The sequence below is a fragment of the Schistocerca cancellata genome, chromosome 1 (genome assembly GCF_023864275.1).
Source record: "Schistocerca cancellata isolate TAMUIC-IGC-003103 chromosome 1, iqSchCanc2.1, whole genome shotgun sequence".
Classification (NCBI taxonomy): Eukaryota; Metazoa; Arthropoda; class Insecta; order Orthoptera; family Acrididae; genus Schistocerca; species Schistocerca cancellata.
Genome location: NC_064626.1, coordinates 1057426882 through 1057446513, shown reverse-complemented (window position 1 = coordinate 1057446513; position 19632 = coordinate 1057426882). Strand labels below are relative to the sequence as shown.

The window sequence follows — 19632 nt, the reverse complement described above, 5'->3', positions numbered from 1 at the left end:
AATGTTCGTAAGGATGAGTTTCTGATACAAGTGCAGGGAGAAGAACGTTTGATGTTGGCAGTACTGCTAGCCACGACGAGGCATTGGCGACTGCAGGGGGCTGTTTTTGAGGCGGGAACGTTGGCAGCAGCCGGCGCTGTGGCGGGCGTCTGGCGGCGTCGGCGTCGGCGGCAGCTCGGCGTCGTCGTCGCGGCTCAGTGGCCAGTAGCGCGCCGGCCGCCGCGCGGGACGGTCACGCCACAGCGTCGCGACGCCTGCCTGCCCGTGGATCGCGCCATGCCGCCAGCGAGACGCCAGCCGCCGCACGACGCTACGAGCGCGCGCCGACAATAGGTGAGTCCCAGAAACTAGACCGCGCCGCGCCGCACCGCACAGCTGATTAGATACCCCTATCTCCGCCGTGTTTGCACCGCGCAGTTAAAATAGCACGGCACAAAAAGTGTTGGCATAACGAAGGCATTATCATTGCCACTTACTGGCCACTCTACTGTACTTCTCACAGAATCCGTACCCTACAAATCTTTCTGGTTTCCGAACGGACATTAACATAACACACCAGGAAAACTGCAACGTGGTCTTCTGGCTTAATATAAACAGACCAATGAATTAAAGCACAGAGGTCGTTAACCGGAGTTGTTAGCTAGCTTTTTTCCATAAAAGTAGACGTGTGCATCTGTGCTCCGCAAGGCATTCTGCGGTGTGTGACGGAGGGTACTTAGTGTACCACAGCACCAGTCTCGAACGATTTGTGGGATGAAAGAATGCAGTTAAGCCCTCGTGTGCCCTCGAATTTCTCTGATTTTATCTTCATGGTCTTTTCGCGGGACATACGAAGTGTCATCAAAAAGAAATGTTTTTCTTAAAGACCCTTTATTTATTCATTAACATCAAATTTGTGGCCTTCATAGTAAACAAAAATGGCTCTGAGCACTGTGGGACTTACCTTCTGAGGTCATCAGTCCCCTAGAACTTAGAACTACTTAAACCTAACTAAGGACATCACACACATCCATGCCCGAGGCAGGATTCGAACCTGAGACCTCATAGTAATCCCTCTGAGAAGTAATGCACTTGTGCCAGAGCTTTTTTCAATCTTGGAAGTACTTCTATAACTCATAGTTATGTTGTTCAGATCCTTCAGCGATTCTGTTTTTTGTCTCGTAAGTTGTAGCAAAACGACGTCGTCTCATAGCTCTCTTCAATCTCAGAAATAGGGAGAAGACCTGTGGACCATGTCCCGCGACTACGGTGGCTGAGACAGTATAACGGTTTTGCTGTTTGCCAAATTTCACGGAAAAACAGTAAGGTGTTAACGTTATCGTGATGGAATTTCCACGAATGGTATTGCCACAATTCAGACCGTTTTCATCGGATTGCTTCAGGCAAACGGTGCATAACTTCCGGGGGGTTTTCCTTATTGACATTACGACCATAAGGCAGGAGCTCATGATACGCCATCCCATCGTAATCGAAGAAAATAGTGAGAAGAACACATGTGATCTAACTTGTCGAATTTTTCCGATCTTGGCTCTTGAGGTAATTTCCACTGGGATAATTGGACCTTTCTTTGGACGTCATACAGGTATACCCGTGTTTCGTCACCTGTTTTTACCTTTTTATAAGTTCTGGAGCGTTTTAGACTTCTTTCTGCAATTCCAGAGCGATTTACACGTGATGTCGTTTTAGGTCGAACGTCAGCCATTTCAGAACAAGCTTTGCTGATACACTTCTCATACCAAAAACATTCGAAAAAGCCAAAGGATATGCCGACATCGTCAGGAACCTGTATGATGCCGATTTGGTGATTTTAGAGAATCATTTTCCTCACTTCTTCCACATTGTCGTCAGCGACTTCTTTGAATCTTCAATACTACTCGTAAATTCTTGTCTTACAGGTAGTAGATTTGTGAAAAGTCATAGTCAACATTTAGAATGAGGTGCTGCACTTAACTCTATTTTTCAAATAGAATTTAATGCACTTTTTTTATTCATTTTATTAGAAAGTAAAATTTCGCTGAGCACTCGAAAACACGTATAGCCTTTTCGACAGTCAACCATAAACTATATGTTCATAACACTGCAAATGCAAACGTACATCAGGAATATATTTGCCAACAAGATAAAATAAATTTGAAAATCGGATCTATAAGGCCCACGAAATTAAAAAATTCCCGTTGCTATTGGCTACACCTCGTATGTCAGAGGAAACGATGTATTGGCCAACTCCTCTAGGAAGCTACGGTCTCGGAACTTTAGCAGTGAACACACCATCACGCAAAAGTTAGCTTATTTTTCAGCGTATGCCACTGGAGTTCGGTGAGCATCTTCGTGACGCTTTCGCGCGTACTAGATGAACCTGTAACGAAATGCGCTGCTCTTCTTTGGAAGTTCACTATTTCCTCAATCAAGTCTATGTAGTGCGGATTCCAGAGTGACAAGCAATATGCAAGCAGTGATAGGACGAATGATCTGTAAACTACTTCATTTGTTGGTGAATATTTGCTGACGTTTCTTCCAGTGAATTTCAGTCTGAAATTTGCTTAACCTGTTTATGTAGTCGTTCAGCTTTAAATAACTACGAACACTCATAGAAATTTTATCGATGTGACTAATCTGCAATCGTGTAATCTGATCACACAGTGATGGGTATTTCTGCCTGTTTATCCACAATTTCATATATTTATTTATACTGAGGGTCATTTGCCAATACTTGCACCAAGCACTTATTTCTGTATGTCTTCCTGCATTTCACTACGATGTTCTAGCGTTGCAACTTCTCTGTATACGACACCTTCAACCGCCGAAAGCCCTACGGAACTTCCGTACTTGGTTATATTAATCATGTACAACAATGGTTCTATAACACTCCCATGGGACACGCCCGAAGTTACTAGTCCACAAAACATATTCTTCACGCTGTTTACTGACCAAAATATAATCTAATCTCACGATTTTCCTGGCTAATGCGGCCTCGAGACCGCACGGACAACCGAAAAACATCGACCATCCAATGTTCATATATTATTATATTATTTACTGCGTTTACAATTCGTGGCACACGTCACATTTAAAACCTTTCTCGATTGTTTATGCTTTACTCCATAGTAATGTGGAAACTTATTTACAAAATTACACTTAAAACACGTTGTATTATGCAGAGCTGCCAGCGCTTAGAAAATTACGATCTACAGTGCATACCTTCTTGTAACGTCAAACAACATGGTTGCATTTCGTATCAACACAAAGCAAGATAGAAAACAGTCGAAGAAGAAAAACTAAATTATTTTGTTTTCCTATACGGTTTAAGTGAACTAGAAACTACTGACCTTTACGTGACAGGAAAACGCTAGGCAAAGGTATAGGCACAAAATCGGAAAACATTTTTGTGGAATGATCGGCCTTGTATTAGGGCCGAAAATGTATTTCAGTGGTAAAATATTTCACATGTATTAGAAACGAAAGTATTCGCTTTTTTTTTTCAAAATCCGTCGAACTATGCAGGGGTAACGTGTAAACTGCATAATTCCTAGCTGGTCGTATTTGCAAACAGACTTTACAAAGAAAATTATTCAGTTTATCCAGCTTAATGTGATATTGTGATTATCGTCGACGTCCCTACATCACAGGCTCTCTTGTTCGGTTCGCGGCCGGGCCAGGAGTGTGTGTCTTGGGACTGTGTCTTGTCACCATCATTTCACCATCGAAACGAATGTCGCCGAAGTGGAGTCTAATATACAGATTTGCACCAGGCTGCCGAACTCCGCATAAGGGACTCCCGGTTTAAAATCCCGTATGCACATTTCATTAGTTTTTATCGACAATTCCAGGTATAGCCATAGGATTTTGGTACGTGAGCGTCTGCAGTTCATTAACCTAACAATATCAAGTCATTTTCCATAACTTATATTACCAACGGGGGGAGGTGATTTACGCCCACCATGATTTATTTAAAAAGTACGAAATTAGTTAACTGTTATTGAATTATATACTTTTGAAGTCACACTGATGTGTAAGTGGAGCCCAGGACCGGAAAACACATTTTAGCACAGTCTTAGCAGTATCAAAACACATTCAACAACGTAGACGACCAATTTTATGACTCCACAAAAAAATATAAAAAAAAACAATTTCGTTCATTGTTGTTGACTTTTACTCTCAACATACTGTCTAAAGAGATACTGGCGTGTAAGTAAGGCCCTGAAATTGGATATATTGAATACGAAATTCATTTGAAAAGTGACACATACTACGGATTTTGAATCTGGTAGAAGAATTCATTAAAAACAACAACCAAATTTTTCAGTATTTTTAAAATTTAAGGTAACTGACTAGATTACAGTGTTTTAAAAAGGGAGGAATAAAGTACCCCTCACCACCACCCCTCAGTACTGCGAGGTTTAATGTTCCTAGTTATGCGCCGAGAATATTTTATTGCTTTGTTTATTTGTTTCAAAAAGGTGTACATTTTTTATTAAAAAAATCGATTGCTTGTGAATAGATGATTACGGTAATATAACATATTTCAATGGCCTTACTGCATTGTTTCGTACAATTTTCCCGATAGTATGACAAATGTGAGCTCTGAGACTTCTGCATCCTAGTTTTACCCTCCTTGTGATGTAAACACTACGAAATTGTGGTGAAATTGCAGCATACCAGGCTATTTCCCTCGCAGATTCCAAGACTACGAAGAGTTTCACTGCGAACAAATAAATAAACTTATATTAATGTATTTTAGACTGCCTGCTTTTGGTAGTCTTTGTCATTCAAGGTAAAATCTTTTAGGTTGATAGGCCGCATAATATTCCTTTTCAGTATCTCATACACGATCGACGTTTCGACGCCTCTTCTGGGCTCTTCTTCAGGGTGATCTGCTGTTGGTCGTTAGCTAACCGTAACAGCAGAAGATTCTCTAGAAGATCCTAGCAGAGGGGTCGAAACGTCAATCGTGCACAAGATACTGAAAAACAACATAATGCGGCCTAGCAAACTATAAAAGTTTACCTATAGAGCACTAGCTTTATGAGGCACTTACAGAGCTCAGTTATAGACAACCAAATGACGCCAGTGAATTAATTATGCTCACACCCGTAATCGTTTGCGTGACTGATAGCACGCTGTGTTATACAGGGGTTGCTTTTCACGTTTTCATTCAAGGTAAAATCTTTTAGGTTGCTAATCATGAAAGGAAAATCAATCAGGCGTGTAATGAATTACCCGCAACTATTTGTTTTTATCGGCGTTTATTCATCCGTGAGGACATTTCAGGATTCCTGGAATCCCATGTTCAGATGTTTACTTCTATTCACGTAGCCTGAACATTATTTTAGCTCTAATGACGTTGCAGAATTTTGCAACAGAAGCTTTTGACATAGCTATAGTAAAACATCGTTAGGTAAAGAAAGAATTTGACACGGTGCCCAACTGCAGGTTGTTAATGAACGTACGCCCGCATGGAATAAGTTCACAGATATGAGAGTGGCAGGAAGACTTCTTAAGTAATAGAACCCAGAATGTGGTCCTCGACGGCGTGTTCATCAGAGACATGGGTATCTTCGGGAGTGCGCCAGGTGACTGTGAAAGGACCGCTATTGTTCTCTATATACATAAATGATCTGGCGGACAGGGTGGCCAGCAATCTTCGCTTGTTTGCTGTTGAATTTGAGTGACTGCAGGAAGGTACAAGACGACTTAGACAACATTTCCAGTTGGTGTGATGAATGGAAGCTAGCTCTAAATGTGGAAAAATGTAAGTGACGCGGATGAGTAGGAAGATCAAACCTGTAATTTCAGTATACAGTATTACTGCTGTCCTACGTGACACAGTAAGTCGTTTAATTACCTAGGCGTAACGTTGCAAAGCGGTATGAAGTGGAACGAGCGTATGAGAACTGTGATCTAGAAGGGGAGTGATGGATTTCGGTTTATTGTGAGAATTTTAGGTAAGAGTGGTTCACCTGTAAGGTAGACTGCATATAGGACGCTGGTGCGACCTGTTCTTGAGTCCTACTCGAGTGTTTGGAATCTGTACCAGGTAGGATTGAAGGAAAAGATCGAAACAGTTCAGAGGCGGGCTGCTAGATTTGTTACGGTAGGTTCGAACAACACTTAAATGTTACGAGGATGCTCCGGGAACTCAAATGGGAATCCCTGGAGGTAAGGCAACGTTATTTTCGGGAAACACTATTGAAAAAATTTTAAGAACCGGCATTTGAAGCTGACTGCCTAACGATTCTACTGCAGCCAACATAAAATTGCGCCTAGGGACCTAGCACGTACGAATATATCCAAGTTTGGTCTCCCGTTATAATGATGTATATTGATTTGATATCTCGTCGGTCAGTTTTGTGAAGCATTGTCTGACATTAGTTAACAAGAGCTTGTTTTTCAACTTCGGGGAAACTGTGCGGAATTAAAAACTTTCATGGAAAACTGAATGTACAGCAGTGTTGTACATGACTGTATGCCTCTATCTCACGTGCTCAGCCTCTTAAATAATGTTCATACTTACGGAAAGGCAGCAGAAAGACAACTCACACACACACACACAAACAGACAACACCTACAACGTAAATCCTAGCGCCACAGCACAATCCAAACGGGCAATATCAGAAGTAATAAATAGTGAATATTAACTACCAGCAGGTGAGGTAGCACGAACTCTGTCCCTCTTTTTTGAATGTTTGCTCAGGGAGAGAGCTGAATTTCCTGCAGAATTTAAGCAAACACTTCCATCTATATTTATAAGATCACTTGCTGATTTAATCCCAACCGATCCCCTAATAACAAATTCCTAGCAGCCGGAAGCGGAATCTCAAGAGTTGTTTTATTCCATGGGATGACCGATGCGAAGGCGACGTTCTGCAGATTTGCATGGCAGTTGAAGGCGTGAGTGGCGCTTATGCTCTGTACACCGATCTTCCAAGGTTCTGATGGTGCGGCCAATATATGGCTTGCTATAACTGCAAGGTATATGGTAGAGACCCGCCTCACACAAACCAATATCATCCACTAGACACACTAAAAGGGCTCTAATATTTGATGGTGGTCGGAAAATATACATCATTTTTCTGCACAGTACAGCTAACATTGTTAGAAATGATACATACGTAAAGCAAAAAGGAAGTAATCGTTATTGCCGCCAAGTTATTGTCATCACTCACCTTATTCACAGACTGTCGATAGTTCACAGTGCCCCTGAGCTGTCTTTCAGGATAGTCATGCATGCGGAATGTGAGTTCGAGATGAGCTAGCTCAGCCTGAAGATGCAAATCGGGGTGAATTGGCCTGTCCCAACGTACCATCCACCCTTCTCTTGATAAACACATTTAGTTATGTGGTAGCGCTAGAGTTTGTGTGTGTGTGTGTGTGTGTGTGTGTGTGTGTGTGTGTCTGTGTTGTCTTTCGATATATGTCACACATACCTAGGTTTTCAATTTCCTCGAATGGCTGTTTCTCTTTGCATTTGTTTCTCGAAATTTACAGGGCGTGCACCTGTCGAAATGTCAGCTGTTGTCAAAGACGTCACCTGATTGACGTACCGAACGTTTGAACATTTTATACGCCCGCAGAAACTCTATTTTCACTCTGAAATAATGCTGCGCAAACCATCGTCGACGTCAAACAAATTAATCGCTGAGGGAAACACAAAATTTAGCAAACCAATTGTATACAGTCGTTTTAGAAGGTGACTGATTATCAAAAGTCGAAATAAGACATTCGAGGCATAGTTGTTGATTTAAGCCTCAGCAAAAAGAATAAAAGTCCTACTTTGTCTACGACACAATGTAGTTTAACGCTCATTGTAAACAAAGTTACTGTTAACAGTAAAATATGATAAATTTGAAACCAGTAATAGTGTCACATGGGAATAGCGTCATCTGGTACTTGTATATAAAAGGTACAGAATAGCGCGGAATGTAATTAATAATAACAACCACTATAAATTACATTGTCCTCATTGTACATCTTCTGCACTTTTTCCTGTTTTCTTCAATAAAAGCCAGTTGACTTCAAAAAGCTTTTACAGATGTATGTGTGAGACAAAGACATGTCATGTGCCAAGGTGGACTTCCACTGCTTACAAAAAAGAATGAAACATCCAGAAGACATGGTCCGATCTCAGTCTAACTATATAGTGATACACAACATGGGCGGATATGTCCAGTTCTCTGTGTTAGGTGGAATCGCCACCGGAATGCATTAGTGTTGTCGGTGGCTTGTTATTGCTTGTAATTGCTGGGTCCGGTGGGGTATACAGGGTGTTCTGAAATACCCATTACACACTTCAAGGACTTGCAGAGGGAAGTGAGTACACAAACTTTTGAACAGGAACCAATGGCCTGAAAAGTACGTTTCCGTGCTACAACCATTTGAAAACATGTTGGTAACGCGACCACTTTTGGGAGTAATTTATTCAAAAATGGTTCAAATGGCTCTGAGCACTATGGGACTTAACTTCTGAGGTCATCAGTCGCCTAGAACTTAGAACTACTTAAACATAACTAACCTAAGGACATCACACACATCCATGCCCGGGCAGGATTCGAACCTGCGACCGTAGCGGTCGCGCGGTTCCAGACTGTAGCGCCTAGAACCGCTCTGCCACCCCGGCCGGCGGAGTAATTTTTTAGGCGTGATCCAATATATTATTTGTTTTGCAGGTTCACTCCTTAACAACTAAAGGAATTGCCCGTGTACTCGTTGACCGGTTATCTTCAACATGATTTCTCCATTTGGCCGGCTGGTCGTGTCGTGGAAGACACAGATTCCACTTGGGGTATTCGGCGTCTCCTTGGAGCACCTCAGTCACGCCCGCTGACGGTACCCCACTTCTTCCTCGAAGACGTTGCCTAACAGTGGCGAGAAAGGCATGCGATGATGTCATAACGATCTTGATAAAGTCGACTAACAGCTCTTCCATTACCGTGGGTTTCGCCAAACAGAAGGATCGTGTCGGTGTAGTCTGCAAAAGAGTACTTACCTCCTATGTTGCTCTTACACTCACAGACACTTGAATGAGGCTCTAACCAGGTCACAGACGTAGGAGAGATGTCATATGAAATCACTCAATGCGACGTAAGCACCGCCCACCACGACTACCGTACTACATACTACCTAGTAGTTTTCAAACGGATGTAGCACAGAAACGGTACGTTTCCAGACATGGGATCCAATTAAAAATTTGTCTACTCAGTCTTCTCTGCAGAGCCTTGAAGTTTGTAGTGGGAATTTCCTAACTCTGTATAACGAGTGTGGATAGCGTTAGATGTTGAATGAGCGTTGTGAAGGACACGGATATGCCGAGTACTTGCCTGAGGCCGATAGTGGTCTCATTCTTCGAATGTGAGTCAAATGAAAACCTTAAATATTTTTTAAAAATATTAATTATTGGCAGAAGTGGTACAAAGCTGTATCACTTTCCTACATAATCTCCCACCCGCTCAATGCAAGTCGTCCAGAGCGTACAAAGTGCACAAATTCGTTTAGGAAAACATTCTTTTGGTAGTTCGTGCAACCACTCATGCACCGCGTGGCGTACCTCTTCATCAGAACGGAACTTATTTTCTCCCATTGCGTATTTTAATGGTCCAAACACATGGAAATCACTTTGAGCAAGGTCTGGTGAGTATGGTGGATGAGGAAGACACTCAAAATGCAGGTCTGTGATTGTTGCAAGGGCAGTGTGGGGCCTTGCATTGTCATGTTGCAAAAAGTCACACGCTGACAGCAATCCACCCGCTGTGATTTGATTGCAGGCCACAGATGATTTTTTAGGAGATGTGTGTATGATGCACTGGTGATAGTGGTCCCTCTAGGCATGTAATGCTCCAAAATGATTTTTCGTCCCAAAAGAGAGTCAACATAACCTTCCCTGCTAATGGTTCTGTTCGAAACACATTTGGGTTTGGTGTTGAGGAATGTCCCCATTCCTTGCTCGCTCTCTTCGTTTCCGGTTGGTGGAATCGAACCCAGGTTTCGTCCCCAGTAACGATTCTTGCAAGGAAGCCATCACCTTCTCGTTCAAAGAGCCGAAGAAGTTCTTCACAAGCATCAACACGTCGTTCTCTCATTTCAGGAGTTAGCTGCAGGGGCACCCATCTTGCAGACACTTTGTGAAACTGGAGCACATCGTGCACAATGTGGTGTGCTGACCCATGACTAATCTGTAAACATGCTTCATGTCATTCAGTGTCACTCGGCGGTTCTCCTTCACTAAGGCTTCAACTGCTACAATGTTCTGTGGAGTCACAACTCGTTGTGCCTGACCTGGACGACGAGCATCTTCCACTGAAGTCACACCATTTGCGAACTTCCTACCCCATTCGTAGACTTGCTGCTGTGACAAACATGCATCACCGTTCTGAACCTTCATTTCTCGATGAATTTGAGTAGGTTTCACACCTTCACTACGCAAAAACCGTATAACAGAACGCTGTTCTTCCCTGGTGCCAGTCGCAAGTGGGGCTGCCATCTTCATACCGATACTGCGACGGTATGTGTGCATCTGAACTACGCTACCAACTATTCTGCACGCTGTTTGTAGCACGCTTACCAACTAACAGGATAACGGCGCGAAATTTTGATTTGTTATTACAAATTTAAGGTTTTCATTTGACTCACCCTCGTATGTCTCCATTTGGCCGACAGGTCGTATCGCGGGAGACACAGATTTGCAGTGGATTCATATGTGACAGTGACTCGATAATCGATTGCATGGGTACGTGAGGGTAGGCATGTTCGTCGTCTTGTTCGACCATGTCCGACCACCACAATGGAGGATTTCCATAATCTCGTCACATCTGCGCCTGCCATAGAAGAACAAGTAATGGACTCCCTGCAACATTTGGTATCATCCCGAACCATCAGTGGTACACTAGCAGCAGCCGGGCTAGCCAATTACCATGCCTTGTGAGCATCAAAACACAAACGGCTCCATTTGGTATGATGACGTGACCGCGAAGGATAGACTGCTGATGAATGATAAATGACGTCATTGTGTTCAGCGATGAAAAGCGGATATGCACTACCCCAGACGACCATCTTCGGCGAGTATGGCCTCGATCTGGGAGGAGAAGTCATTCTTCCATGGTATTACAGAGGCACTGCAGTGTCACTCCAGCCGCCATTATGTGCACACATCGAGTTTGACTTCAGGCTGCGGCCGGTTGTGACTGAGGAAGCTTTGATGGCCAAACGGTACTTGGTGGAGTTCCAGGGCCCCATGTGCTACTTCTCGTGGGAGGGTATCGTGATGCCGTGTTTCAACAGGTCGATGTTCGTCCACATGTAGTATGTGTCTCTATGAGCGTTCTACCTGATATTAAGGTACTCTCGCGGCCAGCAAGAGTTTCAGATCTATCCCCGACCGAACAGAACATGTATGATGCCAGCTCTGACGTGGAACCCGTTCCAGTCCCAGTAATAGTATGTCAACCATCACCTACAATAGGTGGGTTCCAGCTTGTCTCAGGATACAACTGCTATATGATGCTCTCCTCAGGCCAATCAGTGCATAAATCGAGACAGGAGGGAGTGTATCATCATACTGGTATGTGGGCTAACACAGCCAGATTCGTTGTAAATTTGACCAGATATTGTACGTGCTCAAATAACGTCATATGCCCAATCAACTTGCTAAGTTTCAATTCGTTTGTACCTCCCCTTGAGGCTGAATCAGTTTTATTTATTTATTCATTCATTGTCAAGCATGGTACTCCAACATCCATTTCTCCGTAATTCATAGTTACTTCATTATCTAGTCAGTCAAAAAAGCTACGAACGTTACACATTTAGCAAAAAACTTGTTCCTTTGTGATCCGTTGTCGAGAACGTTACGCATGATACCCTACGTACAAGATATTTGTTGAGCTGATTAGATGCAATAGGGGAAAATATTGGACCTGGAGGATATTGTACCTAACAACAAATTACGTTCCGAAGTTAGTGTTTCATTCTAGTGACCACTTTTACAGTCACATGATGGACTGTGCACTAGAGACCTCCACAAGAAACTTCAAGCAATTTCTACTATTTTTGTTTGTGATACATGAGGCTGCAGTTTGGGTAGCGTTTATAAATGTTGCGAACTCTACATATTTAAGTGCTGTACAATATATTAACGCTATCTTGAAGATATTGTTAATTCTTGGGCAACGGAGTTCCGTATATTTTTAAAACAGCTAATCCATACTTCGTCAGTCGTGCTCCATGTTGTACCTTTGAAGTGGAACGTCTCTTTACCATAAAACATGCGATATTTTGGAATTAACACAATTTCTTTGATGTTTAAACAGTTTTCACTGACTCTAGAATGTAAATTCATAGTAGTTGCCAATAGCTTCTATTGCATAATGCTATTAACGTGTACCTGGCTTTTGGTAGCACTTATTCTTGATTTGATTTCGCATACTGATTATAGGTGTGCAGCAGATAAATAATATAACACATAGATTATTAAATACAGTATTGACAAGGTTTCCTCGATGATCATAGTGTACCTTGAAGCAGTTTTTCACATTTTTCACATTTGGAAAGACCTTACTGTTCCCAAGTAAAGATTGCAGCACATTTAAATTGAATGGTGTCCCAAGGTACAACGCTACCCTATATATTTATTTACTGCATCTGTAAGAACGCCTGGCTTCTGCCAACTAATTTGAACTAACTGATTCAACCTACATTTAAGAACGACTCCAAAACGTCGGAGGTGTGCTATTTAAGCTATCTCCACTCATAATTATTTATTATGAGACACTTTTTATGACGGTGAAGAACCCTACATAGCTGAAAAACTGAGGATACTACATGAAGCTCAAATCAGAAGTCTTCGTTTCATAGCCAACTCTATTGAATGTTGAAGTGACTATTAATACGAAGAACATCGCTCAGTTAACTATACGAAACTGTGTAGAACACAGAAATATCAAGCAAAACGGCAAATCTAGGTACTGAGTTGTAACCATCTACTTCCACAGCTACTTAATTACTCTGCTATTCTCAATAAAGTGCCTGACAGACGGTTCAATGAACCACCTTGAAGCAGTCTCTCTACCGTTCCACTCTCGAACGCCGCGCGGGGAAAACGAGCCCTGATTTCTCTTATTTTATGGTGATGATTATTTCTCCCTATGTAGGTGGGTCCCAACAGAATGTTTTCGCAATCGGAGGAGGAAACTGGTGATTTAAATATCATGAGAAAATCCCGTCGCAACGAAAAACGCCTTTGTTTTAATGACTGCCACTCCACGTATCACGACTGTGGCACTATCTCCCCTATTTCGTGATAATACAAAACGAGCTGCGTCTCTTTGTGATTTTTAGATGTCATGCGTCAGTCCCACCTGTTGCGGATCCCACACTGCACAGCAGTACTCCAGAATAGGGCGGACAAGCGTGGTGTAAGCAGTCTCTTTAGTAGACCAGTTGCCCCTCTAAGTGTTTTGTCAATGACTCGCAGTCTTTGGTTTGCTCTACCCAGAACATTATCTATGTCATCGTTCCAAATTAGGTTATTCGTAATTGTAATCCCTAAGTATTTAGCTGAATTTACAGCCTTAAGATTAGTGACTTATCACGTAATGGAAATTTAGCGGATTTCTTGCAGAACTGAAGTGAACAGCTTCACACTTTTCATTACTCAGGGTCAATTGCCACTTTTCGCACGTACAGATATCTAAATCATTTTGCAATTCGTTTTGGTCATCTGATGACTTTGCAAGACGGTAAATGAATGCATAATCTGCAAACAATCTAAGACGGCTACTCAGATTGTCTCCTATGTCGTTAATGTAGATCAGGAATAGTAGAGGGCATATAACTGTTACTTCGGGAACGTAGGATATTAAATCTGTTTTACTCCATGAGTTTCCGTCTATTACTACGAACTGTGTCCTTTCTGACAGGAAATCACGAATCCAGTCGCACAACTGAGGCGATATTCCACAGACACGTAGTTTGGTTAGAAGACGCTTGTGAGGAACTGTATCGAAAGCCTTCTGGAAATCTAAAAATATGGGACCAATTTGACATTCGTTGTTGACAACACTCATTACTTCATGAGTATAGAGAGCCAGTTGTGTTTCACAAGAACGATATTTTCTGAATCCGTGCTATGTGTCAATAGATCGTTTTCTTCGAGGTAATTCATAATTTTCGAACACAGTATATGATCCAAAATACTACTGCAAATACACATTAGTGATACGGGCCTGTAATTCACCGGATTATTTCAACTTCCCTTTTTGGATATTAGTGTGACTTGAGCAGTTTTCCAGTTTTTAGGTACGGGTCTTACTGTGAGTGAGTGGTTGTATATAATTGCTAAATATGGAGCTATTCTATCATTATACTCTGAAAGGAATCGTTGTTCTTCATGCACTGCTTTTGATTTAGAAATGAGTAGTGATATTTCTATTCAATAGCAGACAGCAAGATTCCTGTAAATTTTATTGCCAGTTTTATCCCCTATTAGCGTGTGGAAGCCGTCGTTAAAACTGTTTCCAACGTTAACAGCACTCAGCAGTCATCGCAGCTATAAATTGTTCACAAAACTGGTGAAAACACATTGCAGCACTTCGCTAACGGCTTACGCCAACTGCTTCATTTGTGCATTAGTACTGGCAATAATTCCGGCGGAAATTTAATTACTCTGGCTTCGTTCATCACGGAAACTGCTCATCTTGGCCTCTATAAAAAGATCCAAAAGTCTTGTTGCGTTTAGAATTGCTTGTTTCTTCTAAATTCCTTCCTTCCAAGTGGTTTATTTATTTCCATAATTCGCTAGACGCCTTAGGCAAGGTGTCTGATCCACTCGTCGGCATGGAAAGAGACTTCAGCGGTCTGAAAAGAAAAGCTCCGTTAATTTTACTTGGATTTCTGAAGGGCGCTCTTAGCGCTATGAGGAGATAGTAAGAGTGCTTCTTAACTAAATTTACACTCTCCCCCTTAAGAGCTTTTAGTGCTCTTCAGTGTTCCTGGGCATATGAGCTTCGGTAGTTCCAGAAGTTTATGCAAGATCTATAGTCAAGAAGGCATACGAGACTAACTAACGAGTTAATTTGGGTCGAGCTAAGTGAATTCTGTACTCGACACAACGTGTCGCTATGTGAGTTAGAATAGACAAGGTGGAGGAGGGCGACAGGCTAATGTCTCGTTGACAATCAAGTCCTAGAATACAGTTCGTCGAACCAATCGGACATTTGGCTCTTGTGATTCATAAAACCTTAATCTAGAAGGCAAGTTGGAGAATACATCTTATATTAAATAAAAGAAAAGTGTCTTGATTCTAGTATCTCAGTTTCTTCTCTTCGTTTATTTGAATGCGATTCACATTGCCCCACGGCGTCAACCGATAGAAAAAGACATATTAATCAGCAGTGGACTACTGGAAATGCATTTCGTTTAGAAATTTACAACATATGCCTGAAAAGAGAACGTAAATGAAGATGCATTGATTCCATGAACGTGAAACTGTAGACGATCTCTTAAGTTTAATTCATAATTGCAACATCAACAATTATAATATCAAAAAGAGTAGAAGAGGGGAGTGTACATTTTCGACATAGATTCATTGTGAAAGTATAGTTTCGTTTTACTTTCGGAGAACGAAAGTAATTCTAGCGAACTGCGTCTTGCATTTTGTGAAAAGATTCAGGTTGTAAGTGCTACTCGCAAAGCATCCCAGACAAGTGACTTTGCTCTTCACTTATGGTTCAGACAATTGTTTGAAACTTCGTACTCTCCATGGCCTCTACTGCATTAACACGCACTGGATCTGCTATGATTAGGAAGGTGTCGCTAGGGGACTGCTGACAGCACAACTATTATAGATCAAATTATAACCTTCGTTTGTTGCAGGTCCAGTTCTGAGCGAAACAAACTTAATGCATGGTGGGATGACATTTTAGCATTATTCGCATATATTTTCGTTACCACTACTTACAGCAACGCACAGGAAGCAGGTGGACCACACTGTTTTCCTTTTCCTCGCCCGTCTCGCTGAACAGCGTTCCGTAGTTTGAAACGTATGAACTCTAATTAGAATATAAATACTAACCCGTGCAGTACAGCTTACGGCGCAACTTATTATCAAGGAACGTGCATCGTATTGTGTTTAGAGATAATGCGTTGATTGAGAACAACATTCGACTCTGAAGTTGTGAAAATACCCCATCCGGCTGCAAGTCAGAAGCCAATAAATCGCTACATTCGCATGTGGTGACACTCATACACAAACGTTATCGGCTAGGAGCTTGCTGGTACAACAGATTTTTCAGGTCAACGGCACACTGTTTCTGATCGCAAATTGTATTTTAATTCTTTATTTTCCTATGGATCCCAACACATATGCGACTGGAGTGAGGACTCTTTTATTAATAGAAAAAGTATGTTATTTCTAATGGAGGAGCATCGTCAAAAGCGAAGACAGTGTTTGGTACCCCCAAAGTAGTGTTACTGGACCACTGGTGTCGCGATTCGGAGGAGCAGTACAGAGTTACTTGAGGAAGAGACTGATCATGTCCAGAAATATCGTCCAACAACGATAGAGTGCCCTACGTTATCGCAGCCAACGTCAGTTTCGAGGCAACGCTTTCGGCAACTAAACGCCAGTTAGTGTGGTGAGGGACCGCAAATATTTATCGCAATTGGCCAAACAGCATTCACGAAGCTGGATGGTGCCAAAATCATCCTCGCCGTTTTCAAGAACGCTATAGTAACCGCCAATGCGGTGCCACCGTATTGGGGCCCGACGGGTCGTTCAGAGATAGGAGTTGTCACCAACAAATTCGACGTTCTGTAGTATTGTTGGTTCACATTCACTATCATGAGTTTCTAACCTCAATTTGATCCTCAGGATACCGTTTACAGGCTCTCGTAGGTCCATGAGTCAGTATCGCTCATTATATAAATTATCTGTCAATTGCCGGCCGGAGTGGCCGTGCGCTTCTAGGCGCTACAGTCGGGAACCGGGCAACAGCTACGGTCGCAGGTTCGAATCCTGCCTCGGGCATGGATGTTTGTGATGTGCTTAGGTTAGTTAGGTTTAATTAGTTCTAAGTTCTAGGCGACTGATGACCTCAGAACTTAAGTCGCTTAGTGCTCAGAGCCATTTGAACCATTTATCTGTCAATTACAGTTGTAAGCTAACTACCATATGCTTCTTGTCTGAATACATGCAGCTACGACTTCAGATACATTCCATTAATAGATAATCTTTTTCGCATCAAGGTTAGACCCAAAAAATGATTTATAATGCAATCTACATGTATTTAAAAAGGGAAAAAAGAGCTTACTTATTGGTAATTTCTACTTACTTTGCGGCACGGAAAGAACAGAGGGCATAAATGAATATTTAAGTGCATTCTATGATCACCCTCACTTCCACCAAGCTCGTAGTCTAATCTGTGTGTGTAGATAACCCGCCTTACATGCGAGTTGTGTTCAACAAGCTTAGATTGCTCTGTTAACCTACAACTTTACACCTAGAAACCCGATAGCTAGAGATGCAAAGCACATGACGTGGCCAGCTGTTTCGAAATTTCCACGTCGTTCTTACTTCTGACCTGTAAAGCCTGCAAGGAATGGCAAAATAGTTCTTCTCACTGCAGCTGTTAGAATGTGTATATTGACTGCAACAGTGTCTGACTCCGACGAATATTCGTCCTGAAAGCATGGTACCTGCTTCAGTTTAATGCAGATTACAGTGTACACACAGTACCACGAAATTGATGAAATCCTCAAACATGAGTTTATTTCATGCAAATCAGTGTGAATAAATAGCAGCAATTGGTAAATCTTTCGTTTAAAACAGAATCACTGATACAAGAATGCGTACAACTGTCTGTACATGACACACATGGGATATTGGATGACAACAAAAGAAAGATTTTAGCAAGAAAATTCTATATGCATTGGGAAATACTAAAAGAATTTAACGAAACGACAATGCGAAATGTTCAGCAAGTCCATTATTCGGACTAATGAAAAACCGATTCTATAGTATGTGCCTCGGGGCTATTCTCCTCACTTGACACTAAACGTTAGGTTTAGCCAAAATTAAATGATTAAATTATGAAATGAAATGGAAGTTCTGACATCAGCCACTATCGGGGATTGAAACTGCTCGAAACATCACGCTGATCCCGGCAGATGACTTTACAGGAAGTCAAGGTGTATTTCTTATATATGTGTGTGGTGTTAGTTTTTTCGGATATCTCCGAATGAATAGACACCAAACGTATACAAAATTTAATGCCCGTTAAAGATATTTTTGTTTATTTTAATTATTCGTATGGTTCACTTGCAGTTTAAATTACAGGTATATAACAGTCTTGTTTTAGTGTTTAGCCCTGAGGTTGGTTTGCAGCAGAGCGCCTTTCCTCTCTTCTGTCTGCATTCCTCTTCATTTCCACGAATTTGTTACATCCAACGTTATTCATGATCTGTTGCATGTATGATATCATTGGTCGCCCCCGCCGATTCCTTCCCTCAATAGCTCCTGCTATTGTTCCAATGATGTTGTGGTGTCGTAGGATGTTCCCTACAAGTTTGTCTCTTCTTGTTTGGATGTGCCTCCATAGAGATCTGGTTTCCTGTGCTCTTCTAAGCACCTCTTCATTTGTTACTTTGTCTCTCCAGCTGATCATCATCCTTCTATAGCATCATATCTCCAGCGCCTCTAGCCGTCTTCTATCTTCTCTTCCAATTGCCCAAGCCTCACATCCGTATAGGGCCACTCTCACAAACGAAACCTTTCATGATACGTTCCCTTATTTTCAGACTGATGTTGTTGCTGGTGAGTAAGTTCCTTCTCCGATTAAATGCAACTTTGGCCTTTTGTATTCTGCTCGCAATTTCTTTGCGGCTTCTACCATCCCTTGTGAGTTTGCTTGCCAGGTAAGTAAATTCCTCTATCATTTTGAGCTCCTCCCTTTCAATTCTCATTCTCAGAGGTTCATATTCTGCTCCTGTACTGCATACCATCACTTTAGTCTTTTTCTTGTTTATTCTCATTCCATTCTGATTGCATAGAATTTTTTCCATTGTTCTGAGGACTTCCCCTATATCTTCTTATGTCTCCGTTAGTACAGCAATATCATCTGCATAACGTAGCATGTCTATCTTCTGCCCGTTAATTTTGATCCCCACCTCAGTAGTTTCTCGAACTTGGTCTATAGCCTCCTGGATGTAAGCATTGAATATAAGGGGAGAGAGAGAGAGCACGTCGTTGTCTTATCCTTTTCTAATATTTGCTTCTTGTTCCTGGTGACAGTTCCTAATCACTGCCACCTCATTCTTATAGAAACTGAGTATCACACGGATGTCTTTGTACTTTATTCCACTTTTCCTCAGCACTCTGAACATCTCTTGCCAGATAACGTTAACAAATGCCTTTTCCATGTCTACAAAAGCAATATAAGTTGGTTTATTTTTCTGTAATTGCTTTTCGATATCGAGTCTCAGTGCCAGAATCGCTTCTCTTGTTCCTAATCCCATTCTGAAACCAAACTGATCTTCACTCAGCATATCCTCCACCTTCTCTTCAGAACTATTTTTATGAGAATTTTTGATGCATGTGATATTAGACTTAAGAGTTCGGTACTGTTCACATTTTGTAGCTGCTGCCCTCTG

At 41.8% G+C, this 19632-nt stretch overlaps 1 protein-coding gene across 1 annotated transcript in view; it reads left to right on the top strand.

Moving 5' to 3' along the window:
• Nucleotides 1-222: 222 nt before the first annotated feature.
• The window catches only part of LOC126162937 (guanylate cyclase 32E), a 935168-nt gene continuing 915758 nt past the window's right edge, over nt 223-19632 (top strand). The window contains exon 1 of the mRNA XM_049919769.1: nt 223-333. The gene's annotated coding sequence lies outside the window, so the exon portion shown is untranslated. The remainder of the gene's footprint in view (nt 334-19632) is intronic.